The sequence below is a fragment of the Capra hircus genome, chromosome 18 (genome assembly GCF_001704415.2).
Source record: "Capra hircus breed San Clemente chromosome 18, ASM170441v1, whole genome shotgun sequence".
NCBI lineage: Eukaryota > Metazoa > Chordata > Mammalia > Artiodactyla > Bovidae > Capra > Capra hircus.
The window spans coordinates 62835537-62848633 of record NC_030825.1 but is presented as its reverse complement, the minus strand read 5'-3'; positions in this window follow the sequence as shown (position 1 = coordinate 62848633).

The window sequence follows — 13097 nt, the reverse complement described above, 5'->3', positions numbered from 1 at the left end:
TAAAAGGACACATTGGGCAAGTTCTCTTTGTGTGAACTTGGTTACTTCAAACATAAAGAAGATTTTTAATGTTTCAAGATTACTCGAAGATTTGCTTGAAGAGAAGTGAGGGGTGAGAGAATATGTCTTCCCAAATGTGCCAATTTGGCTCAGGGATTCCTTATGAGCTAAAGGTAATTAAGACCCAAAAGGCTTGGAGAAAGCTTCCTGTCACTCCCTTGTCTGCGTGTGTCAGTTGCTCAGTCACATCTTTGCAACCCCTCTGACTCTTCTGTCCATGGGGTTCTCCAGGCAAGAATACTGGAGTGGGTTACCATGCCCTCCTCCAGGGGATCGTCCTAACCCAGAGATTGAACCCAGATCTCCTGCATTTGCGGCCAGATTCTTTACCATCTGAGCCACCCTTAAGCCACTCGCCAATATACAAATATTGTATGATTCCACTTCCATGAAGTATCGAGAGGAGTCAGAGCCACAGAGACAGAAAGTAGAATGGTGGTTTGCCAGGGGCTGGGGTTAAGGGGAAAATGGGGAAGTACTGTCAAATGGGGCACAGTTTCCATTTTACAAGATACAAAAGAGCTCTTCAGATTGGCTGGACAGCAATGTAAATATACTTAACATTACTGAACCGTGCACTAAAAATGATGTAGATGGGAATTCTCTGGCAGTCCAGTGGCTTGGAGTGAGAACTTTCACTGCCGTGGACCTGCATTTGATCCCTGGTGGGGAAACTAAGACCCTGTGAACCATATGGGTGTTGGGGCTGAATTTTTGAAAGAACGGTTATGATGGTAAACATTATGTTATGGATATTTTACTACCTTTTTTGCTGTTGTTGTTGCCAATGATAAATAATAGAGACCAGCTTCAAAGTGTTGCTGGGTGTAACAAACCCTAAGGTGATTTAATATAAATCAACATAGCATTAACTTGAGCAAACTCAGGTGATGGTGAAGGACAGGGAAGCCTGGTGTGCCACAGTCCATAGGGTCGCGAGGAGATGGATATGACTGAGTGACTGAACAACAACCTACCATCATCCCCTACAGACACCAGCATCTGCTGACATGCAAGTCCTTCACAGTTCCCTCGTATCAGCAGATGAGGAGCTCATAGATTCGAAAGGCGGACGGTATACAAGAGACTGAAGTGGGTGGTCCACATATTATAGGCCCTGTATAAGGACAATCTTCACTATTGTTTGAGTACAAGTACCACCCCCCCCCCAAAAAAAAAGAGTGATAAATAGCCTGCCTGCCAATGTAGGAGACGTAGGAGACACTGATTCGATCCCTGGGTTGGGAAGATCCCCTGGAGGAGGAAATGGCAACCTACTCCAGTATTCTTGCCTGGAGAATCCCATGGACAGAGGAGCCTGGCGGGCTGCAGTCTATAGGGTCACAAAGAGTCAGACAGGCTGAAGTGACTTAGCACACACGCAAGAACCTCCAGGCACTGATCCAACCTCCCTTCCCACTGCCCCCCACCCCACCACTGATTCTCACACAAAACACAAGAGCTCCCAGCTCCTGTTTTCAGCTGTAAAATGGGTCTCTCCACCCTCAGGCTGGAGCTGGGCTGACCCCGCACACTCTGGGGTTGCAGAAGTCTCTTTAGGAGGATGTGAACTCAGCGCCCAGTCTCCCACAGAAGAGGGTGACCCAAGACTTACTGGATCCTTGGAGCAGAGCCTGGAGCACTGGGTCAGTCACGAAGGCTGAGGGTAATCGTGTGGGGCTGGAGCTGAGACATCTCCAAGAACCGAAGCAGGAAGTCCTGAGCACAGCAGACAGTCCTCACCCCTGGGTCGATGGGTGGAGGATGGGGCTGGGAGGGCGGGGACCATCTGCTGTGTTGCTATTAGCCCTGACTCCTCTGTAGTTACCCTCAGGGGAGGTTCTGAGAGGGTTTTCTTTTTTTTTTAAAGTAGTTAAGATGATTTTTTATTAATTAGGTTATTGATTGGTGTGCTTGGTCTTTGTGGCTGTGCGCAGGGCTTTCTCTAGTTGCAGTGAGTGGGGGCTACTCTGTGGCGGTGCAGGACCTTCTCACGGCTGCGACTTCTCTTGTTGTGGAGCACAGGCTTTGGGGCGGGCGGGCTGCACTAGCTGTGCCTTGTGGCCTCAGTAGTCCTGGCTCTAAGAACGGGCTCAGGAATTGCAGGGCACAGGTTTAGTTGCTCCACACCATGTTGAATCTTCCTTGATCAGGGATCAAACCTGAGTCTGCTGCATTGACGAGCAGATTCTCTACCACCAGGGAAGGCCCTGAGCTGTTTTCTTTGTTGTAGTAAAGTACACACAACAAAATTTACCGTTTAATTCATGTTAAGTGTCCAGTTCAATCATGTTTTGTGTGTGTGTGTGTGTGTGTGCTAAGTCACTTGAGTCGTGCCTGACTCCTTGCAACCCCGCCACGCTGCTCTGCCCATGGGAGTCTCCAGGCAAGAATACTGGAGTGGGTTGCTATTTCCTCCTCCAGGTGATCTTCCCAACCCAGAGATTGAATCCAGGTCTCCTACATGTCTTGCATGGGCACCCGGATTCTTTACCACTAGTGCCACTTGGAAAGCCCCTCAGTCATGTTAGGTATATTCATATTTTGTGCAACCAAATTCCAGAACATTTTTCACCTGGCAATGCTGAATCTCTGTTCCCGTTAAATAACAATTCCTTCTTTTTCCTTTTCCAGTTCCTGGCAATCACCATTCTATTTTCTGTCTCTGAATCTGATGACTCTAGAGACTTCACTTAAATGGAATCACACAATAGTTCTCAAGTATAGTCACGCTTATTTTACCGCGTATGATATCTGCAAGCTGCATCCATCATGTGTTAGAATACCTTTCCTTTGTAGTGCTGAGTAATACTCTATTATTAGTACATATCACATTGGCTTATCCATTCTTTGGTCAGTGGGCACTTGGGTTGCCTTCACGTTTTAATTATTGTGAAAAATGCTGCTATGATCATGGGTGCACTCTCAGTTCTTTTTGGTATATCCTCAGAGGTAGAATTGCTAGAGCATAAAGTTCTAAGATTTTTATCTGCTTGTGCTGGAGAAGATGTTCACATATTGAGGTATGGGGAAGTCATTTTGCTTATACATGGTTCATCTTGAACTGTGTGTGAACTAAACCAGCCTGTCTAACCCCCACAGCTCATCTGCTTTAACCATTGAGATAAAAAGCATCTGGTTTCAAGACAAGAATGAGCATCTCCATTCTCATGGCGTCCATGTTAACACTCCCGCCAAGATAAGGTTCCCTTCCCGGACACCAGGGCCCTGCTGTCTCACTGTCTACATACTAAGTCTGTTTCTTTTTGAAACTTGAAGGAATACACCCTGTCGTGTGTGATGTATGCTCTCTGTTGGATGAGGCATAAGACTGTGCCGGAAACCATGCTTCAGTGGGACAGTTCTGAGAATTCCCTGGCAGTGCTCTGTGTGTTCACTGCAGAGGGCATGGGTTCGATCCCTGGTTTGAACTAAGGACCCTGCACACTCCCCTCCTCCCACATGCCATGCAGCGGGGCCAAAAAAGAAAAGAAAACCAGATCAGTTTTTCAGAGTTACTTAAGAGGCTGCTTCCTAGGCTATAGTGTTCAGCTTGGCTCAAGTAAAACTCTTTTATTCCTGTTAGATTGTTTATTGAGTCTTTCCATGGACACTCGAACTCATTTGATCATAAAGGACCATGAGACATGTGAGCTATAAGACTTGGGACCCGACTTATAACTCTACTCCCTCCCAGTCCTCTTGCTGGGCTCCCCACTGTCTGCACATAACCTGAGACACTCCAGTGCGGGGGACACACAAGCCCAGCTGGACCCCAACCAGGAGAAGGGGAGCTTAAGGACTCTGATGTTAATTCAAGTAACAAACATGGAACCAGCATCTCATGTGCACCCAGCCTTGCACAAAGGATGGAAGAGGGTAAAGGGGGTGTGACTTGGTCTGCTTCTTCAGGGAGCTCTGTTTGCTGGGAGAGCTGAGCACAAAGATGGAGAAGGAAAATGATGCAAGAGATCAGGAGCCCTGCTCCTCCTGGAAGGAAAACCCGAGAGTGAGAGGGGAATATTGCAGCTTTGAAGGATGCTAGTGAAGTGTTGACTAGATTCTGACCCGAGTCAAGTGACCCACGTGCTAAAACCCTGGGCACAAAGCAGCAAAAGGAGACCAAAATGCAGCACTCGATGGACTCTCACATCTGCTTCTTTTTTTAACATTGAAGTACAGTTGATTTACAATATTGTAAGTTAAAAAAAAAAACAGCAACACAAGATGAAAGAGGCTTAACCTATTTCAGAAAGTTTTAGTTGGTTGAGTGAGGATGCACTTGAACCCCCAAAGCTGGTTTAAAAAAAAAATCTAGTGTTAGTCGTTCAGTCGTGTCTGACTCTTTGTGTCCATGGACTGTGGCCCGCCAGGGTCCTCTGTCCATGGGATTCTCCAGGCAAGAAAACTGGAGTGGGTTGCCATTTCCTTCTCCAGGGGATCTTCCCAAACCCTGTGTTTGAACCAGGGTCTCCTGCATTGCAGGTGGAGTCTTTACCATCTGAGCCCCTTCCCTGTTTCTTGTTGGTTGGGCAGGGTCTTCGTGCTGCGGGGCCTTTCTCCATCTGCAGTGATGGGGAGGCTGCTCTCTAGGCACGGTGCTCAGGCTTCTCTTGCTGGGGAGCTCGGATCCTAGGGTCACAGCCTTCAGCTGTGGCACAGGGGCTCTAGAGCACAGGCTCAGTAGTCAGGAGGATTACTTTAAAAGAAGACCTTGGAGATGCAAGGGAGGCAGAAAGAAGCCTTCTCGGAGTCTCCCTCATCAGACTCAAAGCAGAAAGTTCCAGTACGTATGGCTGCCAGAAAGTCCCTCTCTGAGGAGAGGGTGTGCCCAACGGCTCCCAAGGGCCCAATGGTGAGTAAAACTAGGACAATAATTGTGGACACAGTGGGGGAAGGAGAGGGTGGGAGGCATTGAGAGAGTAGCATGGAGACATACACGCGACCATGTGTAAAGCAGATGGCCAGTGGAAAGTTGCCATATGACGCAGGGAGCTCAGACCTGATGCTCTGTGACACCTAGCGGGGTGGGAGGTGGGAGGGAGGTTCAAGAGGGAGGGGACACAGGTCTACCCAGGGCTGATTCATAAAGACATATGGCAGAAACCAATACAAAGTTGTAAGGCAATTATCCTCCAATTAAAAACAGAGACATTTACTTTTTTTTTTTTGTTAATTTTGCTCCCTGGGAGTTTTCTAGCCTGAAGAAGCTGGAAAGACCACTCACACCTGCAGAGACAAATATTATTACAAAGCATCTCATCTCTAATTTCTTAATTTATTTGTCTTTCCCAAAGAAATCCATTTATTCTTCCCATGAAAGCCTTTTCTCCCTACACCCCTCTACTGAGTTAGGTACAGAAGCCTGTAGCTTTAATCATTTAGCAAGTCATACTTTTGTTGTCTCCTGTATATAATCCTTCCTCCTGGTAATTTGTTTTTTCTGAGTCTTTTTTCCAGACTTCGGTAAAAAAAAAACCTAAGAGGATAAAGGGGGGAAGTGTTTCTGTTCCAAGAGCAGCAAAGTTTAACTGTTTCCACAATATGATGTTGCTACTGCATAAAATGTGTGGCCAGGTAAAAGAAGCAGTGGACAGCGTTCAGACATTTAACGTTGCCATAGAGATGACTATGTGCCAGGAACTAAAATAGGCATCAGAGACTTAGAAGGAAAAAGCTCCACTCTCCACTTTAACAGCAGGGGGCAATGGAGACAGTTTATCTGGAATCTATTTCACACACCTTTTTAAAAAAATTTTTAATTGGAGGATAATTGCTTTACAATGGTTTATTGGTTTCCGCCATACATCGCCATGAATCAGCCATAGGTACACATATGTCCCCTCCCTCTTGGGCCTCCTCTCCTACCTCCCACCCCATCCACCCCTCTAGGTTGTCACAGAGCACTGGGTCTGAGCTCCCTGGGTTATAGAGCAACTTCCCATTAGTGATCTATTTTACACCTGGTAATGGAAATGTTTCAATGCTGCTCTCTCAGTTTGTCCCACCCTCTCCTTCCCCCACTGTGGACACAGTCTGTTCTCTATGTCTGCGTCTCTACTGCTGCCCTACAGAGAGGTTCATCAGTACCACCATCTTTCTAGATTCCATACATATGCATTAATGTAGAATATTTGTTCTTTTTTCAACTTACTTCACTCTGTATTAAAGGTTCTACATCCATCCACCTCATTAGAACTGAGTCAAATGCGTTCCTGTTTATGGCTGTGGGTCATACCATTTAACTGGTATAAATACTGGACCATTCTTCTGCCCTGGGGAATTGTCAACATTCTGGTTTTGGCTGATTGTGTTTTCTGTGGAAATGTGAATCTATCCCTTATATTCATGATGAACTGTAGTTGATCTAGAGGCTTGATGACTTTCTGATTCAGCTTTTCATCAGGACTGTGCTCCAGGCGGTGTTCTGTGTTGCCTGTTACAGCACAGTGGGTAACATGGGATATCTGGTTGTCCCCCAGCGGTAAGGGAAGAACAGCAATCAGGTGATGTCAGCCTCTTCCATCGGAGTTTCACCCAACAGTTTCACTCTCCATTGTTTCCCAGCCTGTATTTCAGTAGACCTTGCAAGACGGTGAACATGCAGAATTTTCCTGTTCTTCTTCTATTTTTAAATTCATTTAGCAACTTTGCTGCTCAGTTTCTTGACTTCCATCCCCCCTTCTCTCTACTGCAGTTGCTCATTCCCACAAACAGTCTTCTACTTCATGATTACCAATGTCTTCCATGTCCATAATCTCAGTTTCAAGCATTATTTTCTTCAGTAACACCTTTTGGTTTTTACTTCTCTAGTTTCACTTCCTATCTTTTAGTTCCACCCAGCCATAACCATTCATCAACCAACCATTACTTCCCACCCTCTTTCCTCACTTCTGGCAATGCAGGGTTTTTATTTTTCCAATTAAAGAACTTTCCTCATCACCTCTACTATGTAATTCTAAGAGTCTGTGACAGAAAAGTAAAGTGCTTATTACACAGTGTGATATATGTCTCAGCAAAGCTGGAGGGAAAGATGAAAATGACCATTTCTCTTCCTCAGTAAAATAATCCATTTCATCTGTTATTATTCTCTTTTCCTTAAATTCTCCTTCATCTGATATTAATATGGCTATGCATCTTTCTCGCGTAACTGTTTGCCCAGTGTATGTCTTCCTTTCCGTCTGCTTTCTCATGTTTAAAATGCAACTCTTTTTTCAGATTTGCATTTATGTTTTTTTCTTATTTTTTGGCCACACTGCACAGTTTACAGGATCTTAGTTCCCCAACCAGGGAATGAACCCTGGCCATCCATGGCCGTGAAAGTGCTGCGTCCTAAATCCTGGACCTCCAGGGAATTCCCTAAAGTGCAACTCTTTTTTTTTTTTTTTTTAAGATTTTAAAAATATTTGTAAAGTCTTTATTGCTTCTGCTTTATGTTTTGGTTTTTTGGCCATGAGGCATATGGGATCCTAGTCCCATGACCAGGGATTGAACTTGCACCCCCTGCATTAAAAGGCAAGTCTTAACCACTGGACTGCCAGGGAAACCCCCTGAAGTACAGCTCTTGTCACAATATATGGTTACCTGTGTTTCCTTCCCATGTGACAATCTATGTGTTTCCACTGGAAACAGGCACAAGAAGGAACTGCTTGTGTGCAAGTTAACGTCTTATTTCTTCCTCTGGTTTCTGGTTACATTTTTCTACATTTTTCATGAAGATCCTCTTTTCTGGATGTGTATTATGCTTTTAAGTGTTTCCTTCAGCATTTGCAGCATTAAAGTCACTTTGTCCACTAGCAATAAATACACGGCTGTAAATGCATTCCGCCTTCACAGTCCATAGAGGCTCACAGTGCCCTTCGAACCAGCAGATCCTGCAGGGCGTAGAGGGATTCCGCGCGGCATCTCTCTCCTGTGGTTAAGATGACTCAGCACCAGCGAAGTTTTTGTCCAGCATTTGGGAGGTGGAGGCTGGCGTGTTGCTCAGTGTCCTCCTGCATGTTGTATCGGATCCCATATACCAAGTATATGGTAAATCCTAGTAGGGAAATGAGACAGTGAGAAGTAAAAGCAGGTGCTCTCCTCACTTGTAAATACCCAATAGGCCTCCTATTATGGCAGCTGACACAGTTTAGGGGAGAGGTGGTAGAAAGAGGACTGGGTTCAGTCACCCAAGAGGCCTCTTTACTCCAGAAAGTCACTTACCAATCCCCATCCAGATGCCAAATAAGACCCAGGTCCCAGTGGTCATGTGTTCCATCAGGTAAATGTTCACAAAGATGCTCACCCGTGGGAGGAAAGGCAGAGCAGGGACCTGAGGGCAGAGTCAGGTCATCCCTGAACACACCCTAGACATCGGAAAGGGAGTCCCTATCCCATGTGGGATGGACAAGTTCAGTGCAATTCAGGCTGTGTGTTCAGTGCCTACTTAGATCATGTATGTAAAGCACTGAGTGTGGATCAGGGGAGGGTCCATAGATTTCAGCAACTCCCCTTCCTCCCTGGTCCAGCAAAGGAAGCTTAGACCTAAAGCACGCAGACCTCCTTCACTCCAGGAGGACACTTTGGGCACACGAGGTACCTACCTTGAAGTGAAGAGCAGTGGGTCCTGGGGCTGCCTCCAGATGATGACCGTGACCCTGGTGATGAGCAGCAGCAGCAGCACAGCCACTGTTGTGAGCACGGGGTCTCCAGAGAACACCTGGCTGGGCCTCTGGGCCAGGATCAGGCTGAGGATAATCAGCAGGAGAACTGCAAGGGTCAAGGTGGAGGAGAACAGGCTGGACCCAGAAGCCAAAGATGTCAGGACCTCGGGTCACACCCCTCCCCAGGCTGCCCACATCAGGAAGGGCCATCATATCTCCAAGACACCTCAACTGACAAATATACACTCCTACCCATCCTGGAAATTTCAGAATACCACCAAAAAGAAGTCCCACTGCTCACCAAGCAGGAAGGCACATCCATAGACAATCTGGCCAGATTTCCGGGTGGGGATGGTGCTGGGAGGGAACCACAGACTCTTTAGAATACTTAAGGTGCTGGCTAAAGTAGAGTCCAAAGACCTTTCTTGGACTACAAGCTCCATCTCAGTTTCTTCCTCTGTTTTTTGGTTCTTGCTTAAATTCTGGTCTGAGTGATACCTGAATTAGAGGTATGATGGCAACATGAACAGCAGTCCCTACTCACCTAACATCACACAGCCGAATCCATTTCTTTTTTCCCACAAAAGCAGAGCAGGACATTTATAAGGCAGCATGAGGCAGAGAGGATTAGCCCCCATCAATCCCCACAAGTCAAAGACCCCCAGTCAGGGTGGAGTGGAGTCTCACCTGAGCACAAGGACAGAAAAATCGACCACCAAGTTAGCAAGCAGGGACCGAAGAGACATGAGATCCATCAGATGACTGAAATGGAAGAGTAACGCCAAGACCCCTAGAGGGAGGACGTAAACAAGGTGGGGGGATGGAGTGAGAAACAGCTGGAAATATGCAAGCCAAGGAAGATAATCCAAAGGGAGTGGTTTTGTTTATCTACCTGCAAGGTTTCCAGAAATCATGATGACCCTGATGTGGGTATGTGTATGGGCGTTGATCTGGGCAAGAAATCGGAGAAGGAGCCTGTCCTCTGCCATTGTGTAGATCAACTAAGACACGGCAAATCGGTGTTCAGGAGGCTGGAAAAGAAAACAGAGAAGTGAGAATGTGCAGAAGCAGGGGAGACCACAGCATCTGCTCCCTCATCTACATGGGGTAAGGTGTCTTTCTCTCTTGTCTCTCAACCCCAAGGGCTGGGATACCCGAGCATCTGACAGTCAACGAGGAAAAAACCAAGACACTGACCTGGATGAAAGAGCACAGAGGATGCCAACAGCCACGACACATCTGGCAGGGCCCCACCCAACATGGAGAAAAGCCTGTAGAAAGGGGCTGTCAGGGTGAATTTGGTAGTAGGGCACCATGAGGGTGAGAGCTGCTGAGACACCAAAATACACCACAAAGCAGATCAAGACTGAGACCACGATGCTGATGGGGATGGACCGCTGAGGATTTTGGGCTTTTTCCCCTGCAGGATTAGAGGAAATACTGGGTCAGGAAACACACCAGAGTGAAAGCACAAAATCCCCTTTCCTGTTGAACCTCCAAAAGAAACCCCTATGCTCATGTCAGCCCAATCCGAGCCCACACCCTGGATGGAACACACAGTGACTGTGTTACCTGTAGTGATGGAATCAAAACCAATGAACATGTAGAAACATAAAGCTGCTCCTCGGAGAATCCCATTAGGGCCGAAAGGCACAAACCCTCCAGAACGCAGAGGGCTGAAGCTATCATGAGAGGAGAAGCAAGAAAGAAAGTGGGTAAGGTGTGTTCAGCCAGGTATACTGGACTCCTCCCTTAATATGACAAGTAGTGGGCCCCAAGAGCCCTTCCTCCTGGATACCTTAGGCCAGGTCTCTTTAGGTTAGTTTCTCAGTTGTGTCCAACTTCAAACTGATGGACTGTAGCCCAACAGGCTCCTCTGTGCATGGGATATTCCAGGCAAAAATACTAGAGTGGGGTGCCATTCCCTTCTCCAGGGGATCAGGAAGACCCAGGAATTGAACCTTGGTCTCCTGCATTGCTGGAGAAGGCAATGGCATCCCACTCCAGTACTCTTGCCTGTAAAATCCCATGGACGGAGGAGCCTAGTGGGCTGTAGTCCATGGGATCGCTAAGAGTCGGACACGACTGAGTGACTTCACTTTCACTTTTCACTTCCATGCATTGGAGAAGGAAATGGCAACCCATTCCAGTGTTCTTGCCTGGAGAATCCCAGGGATGGAGGACCCTGGTGGGCTGCTGTCTAGGGGGCTGCACAGAGTCAGACACGACTCAAGCAACTTAGCAGCAGCACCAGCTCCTGCATTGCGGGTAGATTCTTTACTGTCTTAGCCACCAGGGAAGCCTGAGATCTCTTCAACCCCCAGATTCCTAGCTTCAACATCTGGAAGTTCTTTTTTCACGTACTGTTGAAGACTAGCTTGGAGAATTTAGAGCGTTACTTTGCTAGCGTGTGAGATGAGTGCAATTATGCGGTAGCTTGAACATTCCTTGGAAATGCCTTTCTTTGATATTGGAATGAAAACTGATCTTTTCCAGTCCTGTGGTCACTGCTGAGTTTTCCAAATTTGCTGGCAGCACTTTCACAGCCGTGATTAAGACTATCCCCAGAAAAGGAAATGCAAAAAGGCAGAATGGTTGTCTGAGGAGGCCTTAGAAATAACTTAGAAAAGGAGAAAAGGAAAGATAATATCCATCTGAATGCAGAGTTCCAAAGAATAGCAAGGAGAGATTAGAAAGCCTTCCTAAGTGATCAATGCAAAGAAATAGAGGAAAACAATAGAATGGGAAAGACTAGATATCTCTCCAAGAAAACTAGAGATACCAAGGGAACATTTCCTGCAAAAATGGGTGGGCACAATAAAGGACAGAAACAGTATGGACCTAAGAGAAGCAGAAGATATTATGAAGAGGTGACAAGAATACACAGAAGAACTGTACAAAAAAGATTATAATGACCCAGATAACCATGATGGTGTGATCACTCACCTAGAGCCAGACATCCTGGAAGTGAAGTGAAGTGGGCCTTAGGAGGCATCACTACGAACAAAGCTGGTAGAGGTGATGGAATTCCAGCTGAGCTAGTTCTCCTCCACCAATTCTGGGAAATTACCCTTCTCCTCTCTGTGTTGATGAATCTGACTACTCCAGATACTCCATTTAAGTGGAATCACAGAATATTTGTCTTTTCCTGTCAGGTTTATTTCACTTAGAAGAATGAGTTCATGAGGTTCCTTCATGTTGTAGTATGTGTTAGGATCCCCTTCCTTTTTAATGATGAAGAATACTCTGTTATTTGTGCTTGCCACATTGGTTCATTTATTTCTAAGTCAGTGGGCACATGGATTGCTCTCGTTCTTTAGTTATTGCAAATAACGTTGCTGTGAACATGGGTGTACAAATAGCTCTTCCAGAGTGTGTTTTCAGTTCTTCTGGGTATATCATCAAAAGTAGAATTGCTGCATCATGGGGTTCTAAGATTTTTATCTGTTGGTGATGGATGGAGAATATGTTCACATACTGAGGGGAGGTCAATTTGGCTTATCCATGATTCAGCCCGAACTTTGTGTGAAGCAAGACTGCATTGTCCAACCCTCACAGCTCACTACTTTAACCCCTGGGGTAAAGAACATCTATTTTGAGGATAAGGATGAGTAAATCCCTTCTCAAGGGCTTCCCAGGTGGCTCACTGGTAAAGAATCTGCCTGCCAAGCAGAAGACACCCGTTTTATTCCTGCATTGAGAAGATTCCCTAGAAGAGAAAAAGGCAACCTACTCCAGTACTCTTGCCTGGAGAATCATATGGACAAGGGAGCCTGGCAGGCTACAGTCCATGGGGTCACAAAGGGTGAGACTTGACTTTGTAAACACACACATCACTAAGACAGGCTTACTGATTGATTCTGAAAAAGTTGAAGAACCCTGAATTTTTCAATTCTCAGAATAAAGAAATCCCTCAGGGGGTTTCCGACTAAGTGGACATGGGTTTGAACAAACTCCAGGAGATAGTGAAGGACAGGGAAGCCTGACATGCTGCAGTCGATGAGGTCGCAGAGTCTGACATGACTTGGCAATTGAACATCAACAACACAATTTTACAGGAATTTGGTACCTAGCTTTTCCACATTGTCCAATCTCTCTGTGCCTTAATAAAGTCTACCCAACCAGACCCATTGAACAAATGACAAAAGTCATAAAGGTATAAATGCTTTAAAATATGCAACAGCCCAAGCTCCAGCATTAGGCCATCCTAACTGTAAATAACCATTTTCACTCTTTGCTCTTGAAGATAGAAGATTCACCCTGAGCATATTAACTCAGAGACATGGTGACCCATATGGACCCATTGGCTATTCTGCACCTGGAGTTAGATTTCTAACCAAATGCAGGTTCAGCCACTTGCTGCTCAACAGACAATAAACCATGGGGCAAGCT